Genomic DNA, 25,988 nt, shown 5'->3' with positions numbered 1-25,988 from the left:
TTCTCATGATAGTCAAGATCAGGAGTTCTTCATCTAGTCAATGTAATTCAAGGTATTGCATTAACTTTGATTTTATTCAAAGGTTTTAAAATTGTTTTCCCAACTTGGAAATGTCTTGGTATGGACAGAGGTACTGGTTCATTCCTTTAGACAAATCTATTGTTAGTTTTATTCAGGTATGACTTTCACTAATTAGCATTTGCTTAGCGTTTAGTGATGCTGGACTTTGTATCCTGCCCAGTAGGATTGCCCTTATAATCTACATAAGTGAACAAGAGAAACAGTGCTGTCCTGATAACTGTCTGGTGGCCAGTCTTGGTGTTTACCTATGAGAGTTTACCTTAAAAAGACTGTCCTTGAAACTTTCATAGGTGAGACTGGGCAGCAACAAGCCATGTTAATAAATGTCATCCAGTCTAGGTGAGATTAATCCTGACATACTCCATTATTAACACAAGAAGTACCGTGGAACTTTGTTAAATCCCGAGGCCTTGTTCACCATCCAATGAAGCCAGTAAACCTGTTTTGCCCAAGCACCCCACCCACTCCCCACACCAATTCTTTGCCCTCTGTTGCTGCTTCACTCAAGGATACTGCCTGTCTCTGTGGAGGGAGTTTGTTAAAAATGAAAACTTAGGGGCTTTCTTCTGAGATTCATTAGTTCAGTATTCAGCCAGGAGTATGCATTCCTGTTTCTTCTGATAGAAACTTCTCTTTTCTGGTTCTCCCTCCCTGTGGTTCTTAAAAGAAATGTGAAATAAAGTAATATATAAAAATCCTTCTTTCATGTTTATTCATCTTCTTTAAAACTGAGCAAAGCTGTAATTCGTGATGGTTCAGAGCTCTGTTGTGGCACATGACCTCTAACTAAATACCTTCCCAGATGCAAAGGGCCAGCTCATTCAAAATTTCCTCCCTCTCCTAGGTATAAAGACCAATCAGTCACTGAGACTGTTGAACTTTGGTTTTGCATGTGATCAATGACAAGGAATTAAGAGATTGCTGGTGTGCATCAGTTTGTCTATCTCACAGTAGCTCCTGTTTTGTTGAGCTTGTGAAGGCTTAAAAAAAAAAAAACGCTGGCTCACTGTTGTTATTATTGTTTTCACCTATGTCCCTTCTGCCTCTCTGATACTCAGGTTTTTGTGAGATACTTAAAACAAGATGCAAGACTGAAATACTCTGCAAGTGCCTTGCTATTCTTAATATGCTTATTTTTAAATTGGTTCTGTTGATGCATGCAGAAGCATGGATTACAACTGCGTTTGGTGTCCTATTGCCCATTTCTACAGGTCCCCGGTGCCTCAAGCAAGTATGCTCCTCCCCGGCCTTCAATTGATACAAATGCATTGTTTGGCAGGAATTCTTTTTCCCTCCTTCCTGGAGTGGTGATGACAAAGAATAAGAGATAAGTGAGAAAAGACAGAAGAGCACCTAGAAGTTGATACTTTTCCTTTCCTGGTGGCAACTTGCCTTTGTCTTCCTTATGTCTGAGAGGAGTTTCTTTCCTGCCTTTGAGTGCTCTCCCACGCTCATGCGCTTTCTCTCTCTCTCAATGGTTAACTAGAGTTGTGTTACATTCCAGAAAGTTTGGATATTTTCTCTTTTAAGATGAACAGTTGGCATTATGGACACAAGAAAACCTGATAAAATGTACTAGATTAGAAGAAGGAAAGAAAGCAATTTTTTCCAGTCTCTCAAATTAAGTATCATGTTTCAAAATCCTGCAAGATAAATTGCTTTCACAGGAAGAATTTTTCTCTTGCTAAGTTGAAATAGTTTTCGTAGGAGTTGGTCTGATATCTGATGTTTTCCCTGCAAATCTCAACCTGAGACAAGATGAAGTGGAAGTACCACATGTTCTTTGTTTTAAACAACAATAACAATAGTAATTTTTAGACAGTTGAACACTGAAGGAAGTTTCTCTTCAAATTCCATAAGTATATGATTGACATCTTCAGCAGGACCTATTATAGGTGTTCTCCTTTTGGGAGATGAGGGACTTATTTCCACTATTTACTAAAAAATGAAGAACACAGCAAATCAAGCTCTCTAGAAATTTGGCGAATTAGTGATGCTGTAATGTCTTGATGCAATTTGATTTTCAAAATCATGATACTCATTATTCACTCCTTTAAAAAGTTTTTCTGAAGCACTTTTGGAGATAATGTGTCAGTTTCTATGTCTGTACACATGTGCTGTACAGCCAGGGTGCGTGGGTTCAAGGCTAGCTTCTCACAGTATGGCTTTGGGCAAATCACCTTATGACCCTGAGTCTGATTCCTCTTCTCTAAAATGGGTATAATAATAAGCGTATTACCACATGTGGATGTTTGTGTATGTGCGACAATCAACTGAGAAGACTTGAAAAGGGCACAGCAGAGTACCTGGTACATAGTGAACCCTCAACACATAGCACTCATCATCACCTTCTCTCCCTGTAGCTGGAGCTGCAATCGTCCATTGCTAAAGGATTGCTAGCCTCCAAAAATAATACATATTATTAAAGCTCAGCTTTAGATAGCGTGTGCTATTGTTGCATTTAAAGTATGAGTTGGTTGTCACTTGTTCAGCTTGCAATATTTTATAACACACTTGCTTCATGTCATGTCCCTGCATAATTCAATAGGAGTCAGTTCGCTGTCTTCTCAGCATTCCTCAGTGGCTAGCACATAGTAGATATTCACTAAATACGTATATGAAAGGGAGGGAAGGAAAACAGATGGGAGAGAGATTGTTGGTGCCCCTGTTGCTTTCCATGGGTTTTTGCCTATAAATGTTTTCCTGGCCAGTAGAATAAAAAGATCCTTTGAGCAGAGAGATATAGACTGAGAAGATGAGGGAAAGTGATTTTTCTTCTTAAGCAAAAGGAACTGCTGATGGATATGGCACAGTCTTAACCTTCTCTTTAGTTCTAATGGTTCCCTGGGAGGTGTCACATGTTATCTCAGCGGTGGTGTCATTGGAGGGGAAAGTAGGACACTCCTAAGTTCCAAGAGGAGTAACTCAGTTGAAAATTTGTCATAATTCAATAAAAGGAGATGTCCCCTTTATTTTTTTATTGCAAAATTATTCTGTAGAGGAAACAGCAGGGAAGGAAGGTCACTAGCTGTTATAGGCTTTTTCATTGCTCTGTGTAGGAAATCTTATAACTGACTTCATAGGATGAAATATCACCTTCAGTGGCAGAGTTACAAGACAAAAATGGAGAACTCTGACATGTGCTGGAAGAAAACTAATCTTTTGTTGCTGAGCTCCTTCCTTTTCTTCTTCTACATATTGTCTGGGAAGCAGAGTTAGAAATTTGGTCCCTGGATACAAAAAGTTTTTAGCTAATTAATTTTAATGCATTAGTTATTTATTAGATGCATAGTATAATAATAATAACTATAATTTAAAGCAGGAGAAGGAAGAATTGTTAATTAAGCTCTCATTAGCACTAGGCATTAATTAAGCTATATACCTTAATATGTACAATATTATCCCATTTAGTAGCCACAAAAACCAATGGTGTAGTTATCATTATTTCACAGGTGGAAGATGTGAGGCCTGGAGAAATTAAATAAGAGGCAATCAGTTGGAAAATAACAGGTAGACCTGATCTCAACTCTCTCTGACCCTGAAGTTGAGAACTCATAATCCAGAGAGTGTTTGGGGAAAGTCAGGAGATGAAGTAACCAGTTGGAATTAATTAATTGTAATGTCACATAGCTTTTAATCATAGAGACTAGTCTGTTCTGACAGAAACTTGAAGAAGTAGAGAATGTTTTTATTAATCTTAATATAAAACTTGGGAGGCTGGCCCTAAAGTACTGTAGTTTGATTTGTCCAGATTCACAAAACTACTGGGTGTGAGTTTTACAACCTTTTCACAGCACTGCACTCTCTCATTTTACTTTTTGAAATATCTTATTATTCGCCCATTTATTTACTTAATCATTCATTCCCCAGTGCTAAACAGGATGCTAGATATTGAGGATACAAAGCAAACAATAAAATAAATATTGTGAAAAGGAAAAAAAAGAAGAAAAAAGAAAAAAAACTAAAAATAGACCCCTTCTTTGATTTAAAGAGCTAGGTCCAGTGAGATGGTAACAGAAGAAGGTCATTAGTGTGTGATAGATTGTTATAGGAACCATGATGATGTTAATGCTAAAAGGAGGCTTCTAAAAACTTTAGAGGTCAAAGGAGGCCACAAGGAGGAAGTGCTCTGGGACAGGGTTTTAAAAGAAGGAAGTTTAGTAGCCTAATTAATCAGGTAAGGTAGAGCAAGTCAGCCAGGAAAAACAGCTTCTGCAAAAGCTCTAAAGAAATAACTAACATCATTTAGAAAGCTGTGAATATTGTGTGAATATAGAATGTTCTGTGAAAGCTGCAGAACAACGTCTGGGCTAGGAAAGGAGGAGAAGGTCAGGGAATGCAAAGAGAAGGGGCTAGAAGGTGGGGAGAGGTAAGAACAGAGGTGGCAGGCTTCTTTAACTTGTGAGAAATTTGGATAACCCTCAAGGGGGTGGAGAGAACCTGAAGGATTTAACAGGGATTGGGGTTGCATTCACAAAGGCCACTCAGCAAGCAAGGTAAGAGCATTAACCCATTGATTGAGATCATATTTGGGAAAATAGGACTGGAGGTTGGAAAACAAGTTGGGAGACTGGGACAATGTGAATAGATAGGGGTGCTGGCCATGCACAATGAATCACACTCTAGATAAGGCAGCCACAAAGGACACATCAAACAATGCCTGTCCCACCCACCCTGCCTGCCATATCCACTTTGGAGATTTGAAAGCGCCCATTCCCTATATATATATATATATATATATATATATATATATATATATACACACACACACACACACACACACACAATTGAAAATCACTGCTCTTGTAGGCTATAGGTTTGCTGTTGTTTTTAGAAGTGTTGGGGCTTGTGATATATTTAGGACTTTTCAGAGATTTTTTTAAAGACAGAATGTGGGGGTGGGAGTAAGTAGGTTAGAGAGCATCGTAGCTTGGTAAGAAAGAAGTTGCAGGAGAAGACGTGGGTTGAGTGGGAGAGGTGCCTCACAAGAGCTCTATAAAGTCCACTAGAGGAGAGACTTCCCCTCATTAGCAGTCTTCATAAAGGACGTGGGACTCTGGGTCTGGGGGAATAAGTAAAATTGGACTGGTAGGGTGGAGGTAACCAAGAGAAGAGAGGGCCTAAAGTTGGAACAAGTGATGTGTGACTAACATCTTTCCATGTGCAGTAAAATACAAGGTCCCTTCTCTGAATTTACAGAGGCTGGGTTCTTTGGACTCTCATGCTGATAAAAAGACATGTTAAAACTTGCTTAATAACTCAGTGAAGGGAGAAGATTCATTTTCCAAGCTCCCAGTGGAATATTGAACACCAACTTGAGGGCTTTGAAGAATAATGAATCATTACAATTGATGTGTTTGAGTAGTAGAGGATCAGGTTGTGTGCAGTGAGACTTTAAAAAATGACCTATGTGCAGTCACCACTAAATAGAGTTTCTTGAAGCGTAAACTGAGTCTATGATCTGTCTGTGCAGAAGCTGTAAGTCGCCTAGAGGCAGCTCCCTGAGACTTGATAAGTGGAGAACACTTTTCCTCCCAATAACTGGTGACGCTGAATAAAATATAGGAGTAATCTTCACTCTGATGATCTTCATTGGTTGTGGAACAATTAAATGAAAGCCCAGGTTATTTACATTTAGGGCTGAACACTGGTCAGGAAATGTTCCAAATTAACTCCTAAAATTTTTTATCACAGTGGTTCCCATCTCTGCTATCCACAGAATGAATTCACATATGCAAAGTTGCCCTCATTAACTCTTGAACTGTCTTTAACTGAAGCAAAAATAGATGATTAGAGTTTATTCTGAAGCTTATTGATGTACTGGACATATTTGCTCTTTCATAAGTTTTAAAAAGACTTATTTATTTATTTACTTATTTATTTAGAGAGAGGAGGAGGGAAGTAGAAAGAGGGAGAGAAACATCAATGTGTGGTTGCCCCTCACATGCCCCTAGCTGAGGACCTGGCTTGCAACCGAGGCATATGCCCTGGCTGGGGATTGAACCGGCAACCCTTTGGTTCACAGGCCTGCCCTCAATTCACTGAGCTACACCAGCCAGGGCTGCCCTTTCATAATTTTTACTGTGTACTTTCACAACATATATAATTTTCAATAAACTTTCTTAAGTACTATCTCATTGGATTCTTCACAACTATGTATTTATCTGATAAATCCAGTAGCTGAGATTCAGAGTGATTAATTTTCCCCAATTATATACCAAAATTGTGCAAAATTGGTGCCTGATTCTTCAGCTAATAGTTTAGTTTTATGGCAATGTTCCTGATATGTGCAAGGTACCTAGAAGCTAGGTTGAGAAGATATACTCCTTATGTAGGACACACCCATACAGGTGTACTCACAGAGCTTTGGAAGTCTCTGAGCTCCATGCTCCCATCAGTGCCACCTGTGACTATTCAGCAGGACGTTGTACCCAATGCCCTGTGAGATTTACAAATTCTAGTCTGAAACAGACAAAAAAGGACTTGTACATGTGTTATTCATTCTCATCTTAAAATATACGTATGCAGCATGTGATTTACTTTGAATACTTTACTATTAGAGATGATTTGTTTATTATGAGAATTGTTGAAAAGTGTTTTCTGGTTTAGAAGTCACCTGTGCAAAGCATTGCATTCATATTTATGCTGTTGCCAAGAATCAATGATTGCTTTTAATTTTGGCCCAAAGATAATTCTCACGTTAATTAATAAGTCTAATAAAACCTTGTACTTAGTTTTCTGGTATTTTTCCTTGGGCCACACTCATTTTATGCATTGAAAACTTAAGCCACCAATCAGCCCAGTAAATTAGTTCCAAACTGCCTTGGAACACATCCTCATGCTGGAATAGAGACCAGACCACACTGCTATTATCTGGTCATCTCGGAAGCACAACTTTGTGATTCATTTGGTGAAAATAGATGAATGAGAGATCTCAAAAGTGGTTTCTCTTTGTTTCTTTTTTTTTCATTTGACATGAAGTGCATGACCTGTGTGGACAAAAGGAAAAAAAGACCATGTTACTCTAGAAAGAGAAACAGAGAAGCAGCAAAGAATGTCACCAATCTCCGGGGAGTGGGGACCGGGAAAGACAGAATAATGATTATTTTACAATGGCTCGTAAGAAGGAAGACATATAATCAACCTTTGTTTCTTGTTCTTTGATGAATAAAAATCCATTTCATTAAATGATGGATAAGCCTTTACCCTTCATTAGCATCCAGATTTGGTCTTTTAACTAATTAATCTTGATCACTACAGAGTCAGCCATTATATGAAGGTTGGCCGTTCTAAGCATCCTAATTGCATCTTTGCCATGAAATAGCGTGAGGCATAAAGGAAAGAGAATCCAACAGGTTTGAGTGCAAGTGTTGAGTCTGATCCCTCACTGAGTTTGTTAAACTATTTCTGTTTCTTATTTTCATTTTAGAGAAATTTGAAATTCTCAACTGGATAAGGAACCACATTTATTCCTACTGCAGACTCCATATACTTCTGTAACAAAGCAAGGCAAAAGAGCTATACATTAAATTCTAAAAAATACATAGATTCCTTCATGTTAGACAATGAAAATAAAGTCATTCTGTTTGCTGCCCATCGCCCTTGTGAGCATGTCAGGAGATTTCATGGGTAATGTTGGAGAGAGGTTCCAGTTCGTGGGAATAGTGAGGCCTCAAATGTTACCTCTCCTGCTACTACCCTTGTCCCCCACAGCTTTTCCTTGAGTATGCCCAGTTGGTGACCATCCATGCTTGAGCACCATTCTAGTGATAAGATAATTGGTAGGGTTGCCTGGTAAACTATACTATATTAAAATATTGCTCAGATATTGCTGTACTAAACAATATTTGATTAAGTGTTTAATTGAGAACTTTTTCAGAAAGGGTGTGTTGTATGTGTAATGAGAAACAGAAGACGCATGTACTTCTTTAGTGTTACTTGCTTGGACCTGGGTTTGTCTGGTTACATAACCATCGATTTGCTCTCCTTTTCCTGCTGCACCCTTTCTTCCCCATACTCTATTATTTTTCTCTGCCTGACCTCATGTTCTATTTGTTTGTGTGTGTGTATGTGTGTGTATAATGTATATGATATATAGTGTATATATACACACATACGCATACTGATTCTGTAACCATTTCTTCTTAACTCAGGTACCTGAACTTGGATTAAACATTTCATAATTTCTGTGGAATCTTGTAGTTGGTTACTCAGTTTGCTCACAAGGTACCATTTGTATCCATACACTAATACTTCATTACAGAAATCCTGTCTCTCAGGAGGAAAAAGACTGGCTTCAAAGTGTCACCAAGAAAACCATCCCATTCAAAAGCAAACCAAGGTTTCTCATGTCAGTATGTTATGCTGCTTCTTTCTCAGAAGCATTCTTTCGCTACAGCAACATGATCATTTTTCAAAGACTGCCAGCTACAGATTAGGCTTTCAGTTTGAACACATAAATATACATTTACAATAGCATTTATTGATACTTATTGATTTTATTAGGAATATACAAAAAACACTCTAAGAAGAAAGTAAAAAAAATCTATAATTTCAACACTGATAAATCTTGATTTTATGTCCTAATCTTTTTTGTATATACAATGTAAATATCAGAATATTTGTATCCCCCTAACATTTTAAAATTAACTGCCTATTTTTTATGTAAATATACTAATATACTTACAGCTTTACTATTGTTGGTTACTTGGGTTATTTCCCAAACTTTGCCTTTCCAAATAAGTCAGCAGTGAACACCTTTGTGTTAAAAACACTGCTTTTCTTTAAGATAGGTTTCCTGATATGAATTAATAGGACAAAAGTTATAAACATATTCAGGCTGTTGATAGATATCTCTTAATAGAATGTTGAAAGTGAGTATATTTATTTATCTGGTGGAGTCTTAATGGTGTTCTTGTCATTCTGTTTGAGGACTTTCTAAATAAGTGCTGCTTAATATATTTAAACAATGATAACTCCTATTCTAAAGAAAATAACACTTTCTATACTCTGTCTGAGCTTACTGCCACACATGCATTTGTGAGATGGAAAGTTCTGTGCTTGTAATTTTATCTTGGGTGAAGCCATACCTAGAGAATGGGGTGACAGATGCATGATGGATGATCTGGCCAGCCTCCAGTCTCTCATTGCTAAGGAAGTAGACAACCCTAGAGAAAAATGCCTGTGGGAGAGAGAGAGATTGTGGGAAAAGGAAATGCAGAGAAAAAGGCCTGAAGATTCTATACAGATACTCAGCCCACAATTCTGCTGAGTCTCTTCATAAACATTGAGCTAGTCAAATTAAGTAGGCCTGCTCTTTCTTATCCCAGCCCTGTTTCATTACCTGCTGTCGCTCTAGAAACCTTTTTGTTATTTCTTTCACATGAAAAGTGACCTTGATTTCCATTTTATCCAAATTGTACTGCATAAACACGTAGTATATTAAAGTGAAGGTGGCCTCACCTCATGATTCGCCTCCCCTCCAGGAATGATTCTCATTTTAGGAAAGGCCTCCAGATTTTCAGAGAATGGCTTGGCCTAGGATTTAAGAACAATTGGATTAGTAATGGTTATTATTTCTATTCTTGTTGTTATTATTCGTTTAAATATACAGTGTGGCTCAGTTTGAGTATATCTGACTTTCGTCATTCTCAGGGAAAGCAAAGGTGGCTTGCTTTTCTCAAGGTTTCAAACCCAACATTTTGTGAAATTTCATTGGACCTAGAAGGAAATGCTAAACTTAGTTACAATAGATAATAAAGACCAATCCTGTTATTCTTCGATGTCAGACTTTTATAGCCAATGAGTTTTACCATCAAAAGAGAAGAAAAACAATTCCTTAGTAAGGACCTCAGTGCTTTAAAATGAAACTCTTCAGTTTTTGTATTTGGTTTGTGGTATTCATGGGTTATATAATGTTTGAGCACAGGTTACCAAATGTCCTGCTCACAAACCAGGTTCAAAAAGCAGTGCAGGATGTAGTCACTCATTCCGCGAATGTGGAAACGGAGATTCCACAAGTTATGTGTCTTATTGAGGATCCTACAACTGCAAGTGGTGGAGGTGGGATTTCTGAAGTTTATATTTACCTAAAACATGGCTGCAGTGGGGCATTATCGGGAAGGCTGGCTGGGAGAGAGGAAAGAGCAGATGGATCAGGAGGAAGGGTGAGTATGGGTGTGAAGAAATAAGGAGTAGATTTTCCACTGATCTGAGACAAAGTCACTTTCAAAAACATAATGGTCTATCTGCACCAACAGAAGATACTACTGAAAATTAACCGGTGCTTCAGACAATCGTGTGGCAACTCAAACCCTCACAATCATGCTGGAAAGCAGTTTTCAAAGTGACTTGAGAAAATCAGATGAATGTTTTAAAAATGTCTTGTGTTCAATAAATATCTGACTTTTCAGTCGAAAATAAATTCCAGTTTCTATATAAAAACAACTTGACATTTTTCAGTAATACTTTTTAATGAGCATTGCTCTGAGCTATAATATAATGAAATTTGCTTAAAAGTAGAACAGGCTGGTAATGCTTGGCAGAACAAAGAGGCATATGGCAAAACAGTTGTGATTTATTGGCGAAGGTTTTCAATTTTTGGAAAGCTAGAGGCTTCAGGCACAGTGGACTGCATCTTGATTTTCAGTCCTAAAAAGGAGCCACAGCAGAACAATATGCTTAGATTACGTTAGCCTGATATATATTTATTTAAAGCAGCTCCTCCTTTGAAATCATGGTTATAAATACATGTTGCATTTGTATTACAAAGCAAAATAGATAATTGAGGAAATTGTTTTGGTAATTGATATTCTATGCTATTTTATGTGACATAGAGAAAATTGTGGCATTTTTAAGGGCAAGGAGTTGACTGGGGAAAAAGCAATTATTTCCCTGTGTTACTTTGTGTTAATAAGTGTGAAATGTTGAATTTAATCCTCTCTTAATTGACTTTAAGACCTTTAGTTTTTTTAATTGTAAGAACACTTAACATGAGCTTTACCCATTTAAGCAATTTTTAACTCTATAACACAATATTGTTAACTTAGTTTTTATAAATAATATTTTTCTACTTTTTATTGTTGTTTTATGACAGTTATCCCAATTCTCCCTTGTTGGCTCTCCCCTGCCCCACCCACCCTCTACTCCCACAGTCAATTGTTCACTTAGTTTTTTATTTTTATAAATAAGAAAAGAATGTGTGTGTGTGTGTGTGTGTGTGTGTGTGTATTGAACTAGGATCATATTGTAATAGTAAAACTACTTAAAAGTGAGATCAATATTAAATCAGAAGATCAATGATCCCACAAACAGTCCTGATTACTGAACCACAAATGAAATTTTCTTTGTCTTTTAAAGGGAACAGGCTCTTTTCATTTTTATAATTTAATAAATCTCAAGTGAATAGTGAATGATCACCTATTCATTTTCCTTTTATGGTATATTAATTTAATATGTATATGGAGTCATTTTTTCTATAATACTGTTATTTTATTCCTCAATTAAATAAGCACTTTAATGCCTTTAGGAATTTCCACTAACCCCCAACTCATCATAACGATTTTATTGAAATGTAGAAAATGGTAAAATAACGAGCTGCCAAATGACTTCCTTTTGGCTTCACTAATTTATGTTTGTGGCTTGTTAGTCACACTTTATACTTTACACACAGCTAGAGATTTGCAGCTGAAAAAAATTCTCCCACTTAGGGATTACCTTGTCAGACTGGAAGGAACATGATACAATCATTGTATTCTTCTTATTCCCCTACCTAATCAATCTCATTAAAGTTTTCTGAAGACACACAGTTTTCCTACTTTAGCCTTTTGGGTCCCTTATTTCCTTCCCTTTTCGGGTAGTCTATTCATGTAACAGCTTCAGGAGAGAGATTAGAAGAGAAAAGATGACTGGGGATGGTTATAATAATGCTGCTAATAATAATAGTGCATTATGTGAAGCGAGCCTGTAAGTGGGTGACAGAGTCCCTGAGGTTTCACTGCCAGGCTCAACTGAAAATCAAGAGTGCATGGGAGTGATTAGTGATTAGTTATTTGTACACTGCCACGATGCTGTCTGTCATGTTCTGTCCTCCCTTTGTGCCGGTCGTAATGGAGAGGCAGTGAGTGCAACGTCTCATTTGTTTGCTGGGAGCCTTCCCTCTTCAACATGCTCAACACGTCTACTTCCCTGTGATTTCCTCAAAACCTGGATGTATGTATACAGTCCTCATTTTATATATATATATATATATATATATATAAAATGAGAATTATTCCATTTCAGCCTTATCTTATTTTATCTTACTTTTGTTCTAAAGTCTTAGCTATCTTGAAAACCCTAATAAAATACCTATTTTTCCCAAATATTAAAGGTGGAGGGAAAAAACTTTACATATATTTCACAAAGTTCAAATTAAACTAAACCTCTAAACTCGTTATGCATATGCAGAAATTAACAGCATGATTAAATAATGCAGCTTTTGCAGTATGTACATTTTTCCTCAGATGAAATGTAATAAATAAACCATGTAAGTTATAATAGGATTCAGTTGAATAGTATTTCTCTGATGAGCATACCAAGTAAAGATGGCTTTTAAATTGGAATTAAATGCATCTAATTATCAACTTTAGTATTGCTTAATTTGGGGGCAGTTTTAAGGAGCATGGACTCATTTGTCTCACATGTTTTAAATAAATTGCAGAGGATTAGAAATCACTAAATTATCACCAATTCTTTCTAGTCTTCAAAACATTCCAAGTATTGCAGCAGTCCCTGAATTTTCAATGCCTCTGGATTCTGGAATAAAATAAAATGGAAGCCTTGGAAATCCCTGCTATTTGTTCACGTCTATCACGGTGTTGTGTTGAACAGGCCTTTAGTTGAGTACACATAATGGAGAGAAATCTGTTCTGAAATGTAAATTAATGAAAGCTTCCTGGAGTGGCTTCCAAATAAAAAAATTTAGGCTCTTTTTCAGAGCATGGATAAGGATGGGAATTCTGATTAGCCACACAATGTAGATTGCTTCGTGATTCATCTCTACAAATCAGCAGTTTGAAACCCTATAGTTAGCACTGGGCACTCTCCAGTAAGGTTTTATGAACGTCAGCTTGGTATTTGGCAGAAATACAATATCAGTTGTCCAGACATCATTTTTCTCAATGAGCACATGTTTATGTGTTAAATAATCACAGAACCAAATCAATTACAGTTTTATTTCCAATGGCAGACGTTAATACCCTGAGAGGTATATTTACCTCATCAGAAGGCTAAGTGTTGTGAACCTTGGAGGAACGGAATAATTGTACTGATGACAGGCAGGTCAAAGAATTGTTTCTTGAGGATTTGGATGCTCCTCTACCTGTTGTTAATTTATCTGAGTTTATTTCCTTGGCTGACTTTGTAAAATAATTCTGACAGATGGAAACTAACAATGCTAAAGGGGCTGTTTGAGTCTGATTCACAGCACTTGTAACAACCTATATATAAACTAGCACTTTAAGAGATTCTGTGCTCAGGATAAATGTTCTATAATGGGCAGAGCGAGTTTAATTTCAACTCAGTAACTAATTCCTTGTTCTTACTATTTGCTGGGCAATGTGCTTGGTGATATACAGTGTGGGTGGTTTTAGCTCTCAGTTTTCTAGAACAGGTCTGATGGGCTCTTCTCTTAAGCATCTTGGAGAAGTGACACCTGCCAGAAAGTTTCACTTAAGTGAGTCATGTTCCAAATTCATCTTTCATCTGGAAAATGGCTTATTTAATAAGTTTTTTTTCCTGTCTTTCCTGGCCAAGATCAAATAGGCTTTTAGAAAGCTGAACAGAGATGTTTCCACTCACTAGCACTGGAACCCTCATTAAAACTGGGATCATGCTCATCTTCCCACATTTTTACACACTCAAGGAACACAGACCATGTGCTGTCCCAAGTCCTGTACCTACCAAGGGTGTATGTAGGTGGAGCTTTTCTGCTCTGTGAATTGCAGCTTCCTGCATGTTTGCTGGAGAACTTTGGTTGATTCCCATGTATGGCAGCTTAACTTCCACAGACAACTGAGTTCTGCTGCCATCACTTGGAAGTTTATTTTCCCTAGTGTCTATACAAGCCGTACTCTGGGAGAAGATGGAATCAAGACCCAGAGAATTCTTTCCCTCTTCAAGAGAGTGCATTTTACAAACTCATTCCTACCTTCAAAGGGAAGTACAAATGTATGTATCTGAGAAAAATCACAAATGAATATAATAGTATTTAGTATTCAGATAATAAGCTCTTATTTACTTAAAGATATGAAAATAGTTCTATCAATGTAATTAAAAGCATTAAATCCAAAACTCGCATGCCATCAGAAGCCCAGCCCTGCACATGTGACCCACCTCTCAGAACCTTCAGGTGGACCTTACATATCACCCATACAGCTGTCTACTCTCCCCTCCACTCCTTTCTTAAATCAGGATCTCTTCTTTTGTCTTATTTCCTCAACATTTCTTCTAAGTGTATAGCAAATTATTAAGAAAGAGTAAATACAACAAAGGACTGATCCATATCATTATACGTGAAAGGATATGTATCTCAGTAATGCATGCTATGTATTTTGCTTTAATAAGTATAGTTAAGTATTTATTTGCTTTGAAGCTAGAAGGGTAAAGATTGTTTTTAATCTCAAAGAAGTCTACACTTAGGCTAGCTAATTAGGACTTAGAAGGGTACTTTGGTGGTGGTTAGAAGAACCACTTGCATAGGAATTTCGGTGGTGGCACTAGACTAGGAAACGTTAACGCAGAGTCGAGAACCCAGGCACCACTGAGCCAGGCGGGACAGGTTGCTTCAGTTTTCCTGACTTCCCTTCTCTTCCCTTCCCTTTCCCCTTTTTCTCTGGTTTTCAACATCTAGTGAACTCCCTATAAAAAAGGAGCAGTCCAATGTGAAATTTTATCATTTTTAACTAATGATAACTAGTTCAAACAAACAAATAAAGCATGAGGGGAAGCCACCACATTTTTTTAAATGACTGAAGGTCAGATAATATTGTGGCAAGTTCTGCCTTTAAAATATTACAGGCTCCTATCATTATCCTTTATTATTAATATCATTTTTATTGTTGTTATTTTAACTTGTGCAAAACTTGTTGACAATAGAATGTGAACTTCATTAGCTGGTAAGAGTCTGTATCCCAGCATGTGGCATTTTAGGGTCACACTCCCCATGTCTGCTCACATCTTAATGCTGCATATGGACAGTATGGTTAATCCATGTTAACAATAACTATTGGCGATTTAGAATGGAAGCTTTCATTTCCAAAACATAAATTTAATAGTGTGCCGATTACTGTCTCTCTTACAAACTTGTAAAATTGAACTAATCATTTAGTTTGACAGCGGTGACAGATGGTATGGTTAAGATGTCTCATTTCCAGTTCCCATTAACTCTCAATAAACTTGTACAAGTAACTCCTTCTGAATCTCAGCTCTATCATTATAAAATGGGAGGCTGGCTTCTGATACTCTTCAAGGTTATTTACAGACTATAAATGTTATAATTTTACAAACTAATTTATGTAAATGGCCAGTTAGATTGATTTCTCCACTAACAATTATTTATCTAAAGAAACCAATTTTTGAATGCAGTTTAAAATTGTCACAGTATTCCTCTTTTTGAATTGTTTATAGATGACCATGTTCTCTGTTATATTTGATGCAATGATAGATATTTTATTTATTCTGAGCCTGTTTCCTCCTCCCAAATTGTTTCTGAAGCCAGACAGCTGCTGAGGGTTATACACTAATTCCTGGGAAAGCATCCAGACCGATAATGGAATTGGGAAAGGACATGGGATGCCAAGAGAGATTGAGTTCTACCCACTTCCTAGGTGGCACACAGAAAAGGATGTACTGGCTTCTAGACTCAAATGTAGATTGGGGCCTCAGAAGAGAACTAGTCCAGTTTTCAATGATGCGTAAGGGATTGTCATACTGCATCTTGAAATGGACCACTTCTGAGGAAGCTTGTTGCATCTTTGGACAATTATAGATGTAGTTTTTCTGGATAAAATATATAAATACAACCATTTTAAACATCCAACATATATCAATATAGATGCTTGATAAAATGTGTGTAAGAAAATATGATTATGGGGACTTCTGGCAATATGGAGGCATAGGTGGAAGCACCATACCTCCATGCACAACCAAGATTAGAACAACTACAATTTAGAGGCAGAATAACATCCAGAACTGATAGACAATTTACCTGAATGGAAGTCGGAGAGCCAAGAAGTTGAAGTAGATCTGTTCATCCAGACCAGTAGGAGGGGCAGAGAGGAGGAGTGGGCGAGGGTCGCGGCCAGAGATCGGGGAGAACTGGGCAACCGAGCGCGTAAGCCTTCCGGGACGTGTAAGATTGCAGCACAGCGGTGGACCCTGAGTACGCAAGTGGTGGCTGGAGGACCCAGTGAGGCGGCATTGTGGACCAGGGCAGAGCGCGCAACCCAGGATCCCAGAGGAGGGACTGAGGTCCCAGGAGAACAGAGCTACCGCCATTGTTCCCCCCACCCCCACGCCCACCCCCACATACAACGTCACGATCTAGCGACTGAGGTGCCCAGCCCAGGTAAACACCTAAGGCTCTGCCCCTCACTGTAACAGGAGCGACCAGACCGGAAAAAGAAAAAAAAAAAAAGGAGAGAGAGAAACATGTCTCCAACAGAAGAACAGCTCAATCCCCCAGGACTCATCCTTTTGAGTGACTAAGAGATAGCCAATCTATCAGATACACAGTTCAAAACACTGGTGATCAGGAAGCTCACAGAATTGGTTGATTTTGGGCACAAATTACATGAAAAAATGCAGGTTACCATAGAAGAGATGAAGGAAGATGTACAGAGAACCCATAGTGAGGGGAAGGAAACTGGGACTCAAAACAATAGAGTGGACCAGAAGGAAGAAAAAAACAAACAAACAGGAAAGAATGAAGAAATAGGAATTCAAAAAAAATTAGGAGAAGCTTAGGAACCTCCAGGACATCTTTAAACGTTCCAACATCTGAATTATAGGGGCACTAGAAGGGGAAGAGGAAAAGCAACAGATTGAGCACGTATCTGAACAAATAATAAAGGAGGACTTCCCCATTCTAGCAAAGGAAATAGACTTCCAAGAAATCCAGGAAGCTCAGAGAGCCCCAAAGAAGTTGGGCCCAAGAAGAAACACACCAAGGCACATCATCATTACATTAGCCAAGGTAAAAATGAAGGAGAGAATCCTAGAAGCAGCAAGAGTTAAGGGGACAGTCACCTACAAAGGAGTTCCCATCAGACTGTCAGCTGATTTCTCAAAAGAGACCTTACAGTCAAGAAGGGGCTGGAAAGAAATATTCCAAGTCAAGAAAGACAAGGACCTACATCCCAGATTGCTCTATCCAGCAAAGCTCTCATTTAGAATGGAAGGGCAGATAAAGTGCTTCTCAGATAAGGTCAAGTTAAAGGAGTTCATCATCACCAAGCCCTTATTTTATGAAATGTTAAAGGGACTTATCTAAGAAAAGAAGGTAAAGAAAAAACATGTATAGTAAAAGGACAGCAAGCTCACAATTATTAACAACCACACCTAAAGCAAAACCAAAAGAAACTAAGCAAACAACTAGAACAGGAACAGAACCACAGAAATGGAGATCACATGGAGGGTTATCAACAGGGGAGTGGGAGGAGGAGAGAGGGGGGAAAAGGTATAGAGAATAAGTAGCATAGAATGTAGATTGAAAATAGATAGGGGGAGAGTAAGAATAGTATGGGAAATATAGAAGCTAAAGAACTTATGACACATGGACATGAACTAACGGGTGAGGGAATGTAAGTGGGAGAGGGTGTACAGGGTGGAGGGGAGTGAAGGAGGGAAAATGGGACAACTATAATAGCATAATCAATAAAATATATTAAAGAAAATACGATTATGGATTGGGAGATTCTTAAAAACTTAAGACTCATGGACATGCACAAGAGGGTGATGATTGCTGGGTGGGGGAGGGGTGTATAAGGGACTAAATAGTAATGGAAAAGATAAGATAAAAAATATATATTTAAAAAAAAGTAAGATTCAGAGACCAGTTTTTCATAAAGCATCGATTTCTAGTGTTAGTGTCAGTATGCCTGCTGATCCTGACTACATGTGAGAGTGAGCCAACAGAAATCTTTCTTTGTTGGGCTTTCAAGATTAGACCTACTTGCTGCATTTAATTTCTGCAAAACTGAAACTAGACACTCAATGACAATAGGTGTTATCTGAAGCAATATATTGTTCAGAGAATTGGAAAGTTGTATATCTGATTTGGGGGTCTTTTGACTCAAGCAGTTAATTATTTTTATTGCCCTAAAGGAACTTGTAGTTGTCAGTGGCAGTTGGAACCCCAGTTTTAAGCATTTGCCAAATTAAGCACATTAGTGAATAGGTGATTCCGGGTGAGGAACTATCAATTACCAGAGGCTAATCCAGCCCTCAAACTAAATGTATCCTGCCCAAGGACTATGAAGGAGCCTTGGAAACAGTTGGAGGGATTTGGGGATTATTTGTAATTTACCATGGAGTCTTTGTTGTACTGACTATCACTTTCTGTGCTTACGGAGATTAATTAATAGGACTAAATGTGAAAGGCTGCACACTAATGGCATTAACAGAAGCCATAATTACAGAACATAATTGCCAATAATTCTTCAATGGTTATTTGTAATTTGTAATCAGATTCTTTTGAGGTTAAATGGAAATTAACTAGACATTTTATTTATACAGATAGTAGTAGAGCGATGTATAATCACACTTGCCATTTGAACTCATTGATGTTGCACAGTGTGCTCAAAAAGACCTATGGTATTTTTAAGGGTAGTTGGGTAGAGTCTTTCTAGAGTGCCAGGATGGGGTGCCTTTGGAGTTAGAGAAACATGAATTCCAGTCTTGGTTGTGTTACTTACTAGATGTGTGATCACTGGCAATCCACCAATTCTTACCAAACTTCTGTTTCTTCATTTACAATGTGACAACACTTAGATGATTTTGTTGCTTTGGAAATTAAGTGAAATGATAGTTAAGAAATATTTAATATCATGTCTGATGTATAGTAGGTACAGCTCAAATAGGAGGCTGTTAGTGGGTAATGCAGGAGTAATGGTGCTCAGCAGTAGTCAGGACATGTTGATGACGTGTGTAAGACAGACTCTTCGGGCTGACATGTCATATGCACGCCCTTGTTGCTTTAAGTCTTGGACAAGGTGCTCAACCACCCAGTGCTTTGGTTTCCTTGTCTGTAAAATGGTGCTAGTAATTTGCTTACCTGTTAGGGTTGTTGATAGGATTGAATGAAATATGTGTAAAGAAGGTTAGCACAGGAAAACATTGGTAATTATAGGTTTTGTCATTATTATTCATGTGGAATGGCCTATTTATGAATGATGAAATAGAGAAAATTATGAAAGGAAGTAGAATCAACCCACTTCAAGAAGAGTTATTAAAATCTGCCAGAAAAAGATGAGATATATCAGGCGTGGCCTCACGGGCTTCTATGTCTAAATCAAACATGGAATTCTACCATCTAGACTGGCTTGGGACCAGATGAAATAAAATTAAAAGAAGATCAAGAAAAGAGATTGAACCTTCAAGAATCCAGCAGGCATGGTTGATTAAGCTGTGCCAGAACAAGAGAAAATTAAACAAAAATGGAGAGGTGTGTTTCTACCAGAGAAACCTGTAGGAATCAGGGAACGTGGCTCCAGCTGTGAATCATCTCTGCTCTCTTTCTCCCTCCCATTTGCCTGATCCTCCCCACCACCATCCCAGCTGACAGAAATTTATCAAGTACACTCTGACCGGCAGTAAAGAAGTTCCTCAGAAAGACAAGCTAGAGGTCAGTGGCCTGAGCACAAAGCCACTTCTGAGCTGTGGTTATCTTTTTCTGATTCATGTGCAATCTAAATGACTGCATGGATGAGATTGTGTATGAAAACTACACCCTCTAACGCCAGTCTCTGTCTTGCTTAATTTAACTTTATTCTGAAACAAAACATCCAAGAAAAGTCTATTTGTATAATAGTTGAAAAGTCAAATCACTTGTATGCTTGTACATGTTTTCTGGAGTTCAATCCCCTTGCTTTCAACAGGAGTGTGGGCAGTCTCCAGCCGCCCTGAATGGGTTAAGGAAGCTAACTGAAGTGTTCATCTGCTTTTCTTTTTTTAAAATTCTGCTTTTAAACCACTGCCTTCATCTATCTTCTACAACAGGATATTGATCAGCTCCTGAAATGGTCTTTCTTATTTCTAGACGCTCTCTCTGCAGATACTGTAGGAGTGGGAGAGAATCTGGTTCTGCACATGAAATGCATCCTTATTTCAGAACTGAGCATTAAAAGCCTCCAATGAGGGAGATGACACATAACAACCCTCTAGTGGCCAGTGAGGTCTCAGCCAAAAGCAAAAAGAGGGAAGCCAGCCCTCTCTGAATGGACTGTGTTTCAAATGTGCCTCTGTGAACTGCTTGCTTGAAACTCAGACATCCTATTTTTCATTGATACAGCAGTATACTTTGTCCTTTGTTCCTCGGGCCAGTGCTCTCATGGAAGCTTCCTTAATGCTTAATGTATCCGATGCACTTATGTTGTACAACGAACAAAGAACTTTGTCACCTTGCTTGTCAATTTACCTATGGCAAAGTTGATTCAAAAATATTTCCTTGAATGCCAGGAAACTATGTTGAAGCTCAGAAATGGGAATAGGGCTCCTCTAGCTTTAAGTCATTGTGAGATGGTCCAGTCATCTGAGCAGTGAGGACAGTGGACCAGGGATACATTGGCAGTGAGAGGGTGGGGTCCTTACTTTTTGTCTAGATGTTTCTTAATTACCACCATATTTCCAACTACCATCTATTAACCCTGTGGTGAATTAGGACATGATGGGTTATGCCAAGATAGAAAGAGGAAGACCATGTTCAGGTTAGCTTTGACTTTCTTAATGGAAAGAGAAAAATGAAGGAAAGAAAAATGAAAGAAATAGCCGTGGTGTCTGTGGAGGAGGAGATCAGCAGTTTCTTTTAAACCCAAGAGGGGCAGTCATAAATGGAAAAGCATCTTTGATTTACTGAGTATTTACCAAGGACTACATCCAGTGTTGGCCCTTCACTTGCAGTGTCTCATTCAGTTCTAGCAATAACAGTTTCATGTAGATACCAGTGCAAACTTAATTTTATGGATGAGTAACAGAAACTTTGATTAAGTACTTGTCCAAAGTAGCATTGCTATTGAGTAATGAAGCTAGGATTCCACCATGTTGGTTGGGTTCTGAAGCCTGTCTAATTTACTATGATGATGCAAGCCCTCTGGCCACATATTCATTCAGAAGGTACCTGCACACAATTGCTTTCACTAGAAGGACAGAGTGTGATGCATGAAGCAATGCATAGAGAAATGGCAAATGATTCAGTCAGAAAACTGTGATTTGGTTAAACCCCTTTGATTTGGGAAAACTCCTTTGTATGCTTTTATTGCTATATTTTTTGTAGCAAAATAATGTGGTCCTGCACTACTCTGTGCTGCCTTTAACTTTCTGTTCTAAGCCTGCATCTATTTCACAAGAAAATAATACCTATAATCATATTATTATAAATATATACTCACTTCTGTGCTTAGATTTTATTTTAGGGAAATCATTTGACTGCTCTGTACCTTGATTTGTCTCCCCCTATAGGGTAGGAAAACAGGTTTACAGAGGTCAATGTAAACGTGCAGTGAGGGCTGAGCATAGTGCTTCATATATAATGGATTCTCAACACATAATAACTATGATATTAATAATGTTAACATCTAGTATTATTATTATCATTGTGTTGTTATTAGAAATGAAATACAGAAATGAAATACAGGGTCCAGCACAAATAACACCCTTTTTTATGAGCTGGTAATCTATACCAAACCTTTTATTACAAAATCATAAGTGTGTCATTCTGTAACATAACAATATCACACTCAAGCACACCACATAACATTTTAGGTGAAATGTTCAAATTGCTGTCCATCTCATGAGATGTTCACGCACCCTACCAACCACACTCGATGGTGTTACTTCTGCTGGACCCTGCATTTCCTAACATCACACTCTGGTTATTCCTACTTGGGGAAATGAGCACCTGTCCAAAGGGCCCCCTCTGCTCTTCTACGTTGTTCATACTTTTCTCTTTCTAGATTGGAGCTTTCCTGTTTTACAGATATTCTCTTCCTATATTCATTATTGAAATATTTTTGTTTTAATCAAAACAGTGGAAACTACAATAGCATTTATATCACTATTGCTTTTTGTAGTAAAAGGCTATTTGATAGTTCTGATTATAAAGACATAGTTTATATTTTATAAGTAATATCTTTTAAATTACTCAGGTCTTGCTGGTACATAAATGTTCTCAAAAGATGTGAAAACAGAAATAATGTGTAGAAGCAATGGCTCCATGTGGGTGAGATTTCCAACCCATCCCAGTTATACAGTATCTAGAAAGACCAGTTCTGTTTTGGCCCTGATTTCAAGGCCGTCTTGAGCTAAAATTATGTCCAAGGCTAGAGAGTATATGGGAATTCTATGAAGTAAGAAATTATTTGTTTTCATAATCTACATTCTCACAAAGGTGGAAATTTCTTATCAAATTCTTTGCTGTTGAATGAACTTCACTATAACATAGTTATTTCTCACTCTTGCCCAAGGTACATTAATATTTAACACCAAAAGGAATTTTAGGGTTGTCTTATCAAAAGGAAACAATGCAGAAGATAGGAGTGTAGCGGGCTTGTTGAAGATCATGTGTTAGTTGAATTAGTTAGGGCATGCTTTTTAAAGAATGTCTTTGTCATTTGTTAAGTTAACTGATATTCAAGGATATTTTTTTTGTCTCCAAATTGCCTTTCTCACTGGGTTTTTGGAAAAACTAATTGATATGGAAAGTACTTAGCATTAAATCTGGTATGTATTTAACACTTATTGAATGTTCCCCTCGTTCTTTAAATATGCCCCCAGTTTCCCTTCACCATTTCTCAGCTAACGTTAACTGCTCAACCAAAACAGTGTGTTATTTAAAATATTTTCTGAGAAAAAGTGCTGACCAGTCCTCTGATTTAGTTTCCCTTCTTCCATTAGCAACTCGTTATTAATTCTGTTAATAGAGTATGTACTTTGAAAAACTTCAGTGATTTCAAATACAGAGCTCACCAATTCCCAGAAGGAAACCAGGGCATTTATACTTAAATTGTATAAATTGATAGCAACAAAAACATGTAGTGGAGACTCACTTAAACTCAAGTTCAAGTAGAAAATCATTTCACTAATTCAAAAGTGAAGACAAGTTCTGTCACAGTAGACAAAACATACTCTCTTCAAGGTTATTTGAATATTCTAATTGTGTTTGCTATCCCTTCCTAGATGAAATATTAGTATTACTTTGAAAATCACCATTTTTTCTCATGCTGCTTTTGTTACAATTTTGAAATGTGCGATAGCAAACTGTGGTGACTTCAAACAAAACTTTTCCATGTGTTCGGTCTATGCCACTAGCTAATTGGGGGACCTTGTGTGTATGTACTAACCTCTGAAAACCAATTGTCTCACCTTGAGTGAAAAGGTAGAAATAAGTAATGATTTGCAGAGTATTTCCTGAAATCATTGTCTACATGACTGTGAATCTAAGTCTTCAGCAATTTTGTTATTTATGAATAGTAAAAGTTACCATTTATTAAGCACTCCTTTACTCTTTTCAAAGGACCTATTAAATAAGTATTATTTTATGCCCATTCATGGATTAGAACAATGAAAACTGGAGATTAAGTAATTTGCTCTTGATTACATAGACTTGGATTTCCAGTGCAAACCAAACCATTCTGACTGCAGAGCCCATGCATTCTATGTGTGACAACCTGAGGACAGAAATTACTCCATATGTACATATGTTTTAAATCTGAAATATAAATCTCTTCCCCTCTGGAACATTTAGCAAAAGATTTAAGCTGCACTTCATTTTTTAAGACTTTGACTATAAATTGTTAAAATGGAATCAAATGAGTGATAAAATTACCTACACTTAAAGATGATTGATCAGCATTTATAAATCACTTATGCTTCTTCTCCTTTTTATTCTTTTTTGCTTTCCATTTGTGGTAATATATTGCTGGTTTATGACATTTATTTGCATGTGAACACCAGTGTGTTAAAACTAGAATCATTTTGTTGAGTTCTTATGTTGATAAAAATATCCCATCACTTAGGGCCCCAGGTCTCAGAGATAGCTTTGCAGCACAATCAGGACCGGGACCAGATGAGGGAAGCACAGAGGACACCCAAACCCTGTGTTTGCTCTCCCTGGAGCTCAGTGTGTTTGACATGATTAGGGGTAGGGTTCCAGAGTAGATGATCTCAGTGATGGTAATAGTTTCTGGGATTGTTCTTCACTGAGAATACCCTGTAGAAAGGTAATTAGTATGAAGAAAAATGGAGAAAGAGTGGAAAGAAAGGCATTGTGAGAATTTATGAACTTGAGGCACACATTTGCAAAGCCACTAGATGAACATGGTACATTATTACTTTTGTAATAATATTATAAATTTGTAATAGCATAATGCAATTAAAAATATATAATTTTTAAGATAAAATAGAAGATGTCAAATGCATTTTATACTTCTTTTAGGACACAATGATTCCAGACTTCTGCGAGTCATTTTAATTTTTTTCTTATATTAGAAGTATTGGGGATTGTGTGGCATAGAGTGAAAGAACATGGAGAATACAGATGTACTGAGCAGAAACTTTAAAATATGGCTGTGTCTTCAATAAGGGAGAGGAAACCTATAGTTTGACACCAGTTTCTTGTGTTTTTTTTTTTTAATTCTTACCCAAGGAACTTTTTTCTTTTTTTTAATTTTTAAAAATATATTTTAAATTTATTTTATTATTATAATTTTTGAAAGAGAGAGAGGGGGAAAAGGGGAGGGAAGATTTGGATGTGAGAAACATTGCCTTGTTGCCTCCTGCACACCCTCTCGACCAGGGATCAAACCTGAAATTTAGGTATGTGCCCTGACCAGGAATCAAACCCGCAACCATTTGGTGTATGGGACAGTGCTTCAACTAACTGAGCCACATGGGCCAGGGCCAGTTCCTTTTTTGAGGTTGCCTATAAATAATTCATTTCTTAAGAAAACAGGTACTTAGACCCAACCAATTAATGAACATTTAATATTTGGCAGTGGAAATTGAGTAAATCCAGACTCTATTGTGTGTCTGTCATAAATGGTAACTCCATTTTGAAGAGACAGCTAAATAAGATAATGAGGACAGTTTTGATCTTTTTAAAATTAATATTGATTTTTATGTGTCAGTTTTACACAGGCATTGAGACACAATTATGCCCTAAGTGCATTAAGTCATACCCTTCACAGATTTTGACAGAGAGGAGTATTTTTAGTGATAGTAGTTAATTTGCATTGTCATTAATTCATGAAAAGGTTGGCGATGATATCTAATTGTTTCCTATGTTACTAGTTAAACTAAAAGTAAGGTTCATGAACCAAGCTGTGGTATGTTATTGGTTATGACAGTTTCTCCAAAAGTGTATTGCTTAAAATCACTCTTCTTACTAATCAATTTCTGATTCTAAAATGAACTTTTTATTCCACCTTTCCTCCTCCCTTTTTTCCCTTTCTCTTCTAAATATTGCATCATGTATAAAAAAGTGGGGACATTTATAAGCTACTTTAATTCTTTCAAGAAAGAAACACTAGAGAACAACTCATTTAAAACATTCAACATTAAGCAGCTTATTGACTATTTTATATAAATATAAACAAGCACACACATTCACACAAACACAGATGTATGTCATCTTCATGAAATTGATACTATTCATA

At 37.3% G+C, this 25,988-nt stretch overlaps 1 protein-coding gene and 1 long non-coding RNA gene across 33 annotated transcripts in view; one reads left to right on the top strand and one right to left on the bottom strand.

The window, feature by feature from the left end:
- The window catches only part of NRXN1 (neurexin 1), a 1,086,661-nt gene that overhangs the window by 265,943 nt on the left and 794,730 nt on the right, over positions 1-25,988 (top strand). The window lies entirely within an intron of this gene.
- On the bottom strand, positions 5,223-24,983 carry LOC118501464. Its single transcript, XR_004904092.1, has 3 exons — positions 21,969-24,983; positions 7,484-7,488; positions 5,223-5,234 (listed from the first exon to the last, which is right to left on the bottom strand). It is a non-coding gene; the product is annotated as an uncharacterized LOC118501464 (long non-coding RNA).

This window comes from Phyllostomus discolor, chromosome 6 (genome assembly GCF_004126475.2).
Source record: "Phyllostomus discolor isolate MPI-MPIP mPhyDis1 chromosome 6, mPhyDis1.pri.v3, whole genome shotgun sequence".
Taxonomy (NCBI): domain Eukaryota; kingdom Metazoa; phylum Chordata; class Mammalia; order Chiroptera; family Phyllostomidae; genus Phyllostomus; species Phyllostomus discolor.
The sequence above is the reverse complement of the archived record's forward strand: the minus strand, read 5'-3'. Positions and strand labels throughout refer to the sequence as shown.